Source organism: Cynoglossus semilaevis, chromosome 17, assembly GCF_000523025.1.
Source record: "Cynoglossus semilaevis isolate Cse_v1.0 chromosome 17, Cse_v1.0, whole genome shotgun sequence".
Lineage (NCBI taxonomy): Eukaryota > Metazoa > Chordata > Actinopteri > Pleuronectiformes > Cynoglossidae > Cynoglossus > Cynoglossus semilaevis.
Genome location: NC_024323.1, coordinates 4693229 through 4697067, shown reverse-complemented (window position 1 = coordinate 4697067; position 3839 = coordinate 4693229).

Genomic DNA, 3839 nt, shown 5'->3' with positions numbered 1-3839 from the left:
AAGTAGAGGCCCACCCCCCCCCCACCCCCCCCCCCCCCCCCCCCCCCGCCGCCGTCCCCCCTTGTTGAGTTCCAGGGTAAACACAAAACGGCTGCTTCGGCACAAAAGCATCCAATCTTCCCGCTGCCTTCCCCAGCCTGCTGCTCCTCGTCCTTGCGCCTTCTCACGTTGACAGGATGCTGCGCTGTGCGCATCGGCTGAGTGAGCTCATCTCAACACTGAAGCACTGTGAAGTCACACAACACAAGTGGAGCGCGTACACCCACTTTTCCTCCAGTCCGTGCAAGAGTATCATCGGATTCTAGAATAACTAAGGGGGGGGGGGGGGGAGGGGAAAAAAAAAAAAAAAAAAAAAAGAAAAAATCCTGGACCCCACATTTACGTCGACAGCGACGTAAAAAGATAAAAATCAGAATTTATTGAAAATATTTGAAATAAAGTTTAATCTAAAAACTCCATGTTTTTTTATTTATTTATTTTTTTGATGCAGATTATATTGTGGGGGGAAAAAAAAGATAAGCTCGTGTCTGCACCCTGCTGGTTTTTTGGTGGAATTTATTTAAAAATGACAGGAAAATGACAAAAAGGCTTTACAATGCAGTAAAAAAAAAAAAAAGTTAAAAAAAAAAAAAGAAAGAAAAATAGCAATAATACAATTCAAATTAAATGTTGGTATACACCGGTCTGCATTCGAAGGAGTAACATATACAGTTCCTACACATCTAGAAGCTGCTTAAGCTTAGTGTTAAAGCATATTTTTTCAATAACGAATGCCTCCAAAAAGGAAAATATAAGAAAAAAGTAAAGGGATATGACTGGATTTTTTTTGAATGAAGTAAATTAGTAAAACTGAAGTACATTTTTTCACTGTGTATCACTACGACCAAGTACCAAATGACCTACAGACCGGCACGGGTCCCCGGACCAGGGGTTGTGCACCTCTGATCTTGCAGCTTCTCAAGCCTTTAATACAGTAAAAAGCAGTGATAAAATTAAAAAGAAAAAAAAAAGATGTAACTTAGTTTTAAACTTGGCTATTTTTTTTTGTATTTCTTCTTCTGTGAATCCATTAAATTGCGTTGGTCAGTGGAAATGCTGCCTTCGTCAAACGGATTAAAACTCAATTTCAGTGCTTGTTTGAATTTGGTTTCTATTTTGGATTTTAAGAAAGTGTAGCGAAATTTGAAATAATTCAGTTAACATGATTACGAGAGCCGAATAAAATATCACTGTGTGGCAATTTATTTAAAATGACTAAAAAAAAAAAAGTTGTAAAGTTCAGAAACTGTCCACACAGATGCGAACGTAAAAGAGCATCATCACTGAAAAAAAAAAAAAAAGAAAAAAGAAAAAAAAAGCCATATTATATTCTAAATTCATTACTCATACGCACACACTGCAATTCCTAATGAGAATATGCACTAGAACCCGACTCGTGCGTTTTGTTGGCGCATCGTAGGGATTTGAAATTACATGCCACCAAAATGTCTCCCTGCATTAGAGGATCTCATTCATCACACACCTTCAACTCACCGGGAGAGCCAGCCTGACACCAAGTACTGGGTCACCAATTAATTGCTGCATCTCAATCTGAGCGGGGAGCAAGCGTTGAAATATATATATATATTTATATTTTAAATTATATATATATTAATATATAATATTTGCTAACGCTGCATAAAGTGAGGTGAACTGACTCTGCATCACTGGTTTCCTGTTAGTCTTTGTCGTTGGGAATATTCACTTTGAGTAAATGTTTAACAGCAAATGGAAGATTAATTAATTGACCTGACCAATATTTATTGGCTTTTATTTCAGTGGACTCCTAATCCTAACTAAGACGCTCAAATACTACAATACAAGGGTCCTCGGTTTATGACGTCCTCGATCTACAGCGCTTCCTGGTTACGTCGCTATCTCCCGTAGAGTTATCCCATCATTCCGACATAAGGCGAAACTTGCCCAATAATCTGCATAACTACAGAACTAGTTGGCGAGCATAGCGGACGACTAGGTCGCCACCTGGTGCTATACACCAAAGACGACTTGATTACCTTTGCCGGTTGTACTCCATACAATGGTTTTTTTGGGGGGGAACTTTTTGCCCTTCATTATGACTCCCAGGCATACGTCAGACTCCTCTGATGTGTTTATGTCCCAGATTATGATGTTACCACTGTGTTAGCGTAGCTGAGTGACACAGGTACTTATACGGAGTATGTGGGTTCCGGCTTAAGGCGATATTTAAGTTAAGTCGCAACATAGTAATGTAACGCCCCCGTAGCTGTGTTTGCCGGAGCCGGAGTCAACCCCCAGTAATCATGGGACAAAAGTGGAGTAAACCCCTTAAGAGAAAAAAGTTCGCATTTTAGCTAACATTCATATTTATCGTCAGTGTAGTGTCCAATCAACCTGATCCCCAATCCGTTTTCGGACTGGGGACCATCACTACAAGAATAAACTCAGTCAATCAAACTGGTGATGTTTTTGCTGTCAGACAGTGATCACCAACTGGAGGCTCACGGGCCAAATCTGGCCCAACGTGCCATCCAATCACGACTGATTTCCAAAACAAACCCCGAAAAAATATTGTAAGAGAAAAAATGTATTTTTATTTCATTTGATTTGCGTGTCTGGCCCCCAAGGTGTCTGTCTAGAAAAACTCTGCCCCGCCCGACAAATATATTTAGTGACACCTGCTGTAAGGCAGGAGCACTAACCACTGTGCTTACCACATCCTCACTTTGACCTATAATATTACACTATACCAAATCAAACGGTGCGGTAACAGACCACACACAGACAGACACCAATCTGGGACTGTTTGCCTCACGCAAATATAAAGGTTGTGTTGAGGAGCATGAAATCTCGTATCAGGTCAACACTGTGTAAAAAAATGCCCTCGTTTTATTTGTCAAATCTAATTTTGTTACATGTTTGCATGGACTCGTTTGAAACATGGAGATCTCTGAAAACAAGACTCACACATCAACAATGGAGGTGACTGCTTGAGGGGGCGGGAAAGTGTGGACGGCTGATTGGAGCACAATGGTTACCAGGTGTTTGGCACTCCGAGGAGCGTGGGAGGGTTCAGCGGATTTTTTTTTTTCTAGTCAGAATGTGTTCCTTCTTTGCCGCCGAGAGAAGAGAGTTCTCCATCGCCAAATGGCCTTGTGTGTAAATTCCTACTGTTGTCACACTTCTTACTGGTCTACGAGTCGCGCTGCGGGTGGTTGGTAAACAGAGTGAGACTCGCCGGCTGCAGATATGCCGTAGCGCGGCATTAAACTATTGACAACGAAGAGAAGCAGCAAATCAATGCTGAGTACGGAGCACAATCACAGCGAAAGAAAATCATATTGACCTGTGGGGTCTGTTATCTGAGCCTCTCGAAAGTTCTCAGATATTGCCTTGCACTGCGGCAGCGTTGTGCTGTACACTTTTTTCTAGCACCAAAAAAAAAAAAAAAAAAAAAAAAGCACCAAGTCAAAAAAATAAAACACAGCAATACCTCGAGATACGAGCGTCCCGACGTACGAGTATTCCGAGATACGAGCAAGCCCTCGAGCAAATTTTTGCTTTGAGATACGAGTAAAGACTTGAGGTACGAGCACACTTACAGACGTCAACGCTAGGTGGCCGAGCACTTCCGCGAGTCTTCCGTATCTTGTTTTCGTTATCTACGTAAATATTTTCTATGTTTTGTGCAAGAAATGCACGATGACCATGAAAATAAAGCATGACATTGTTGATAAATATGAGCGCGGTCCCTGCTAAAGAAGGAATACAAATGAACGAAAATGAAAAAAAAAAAAAAAATAAAAAAAAGAAAAAAAAAC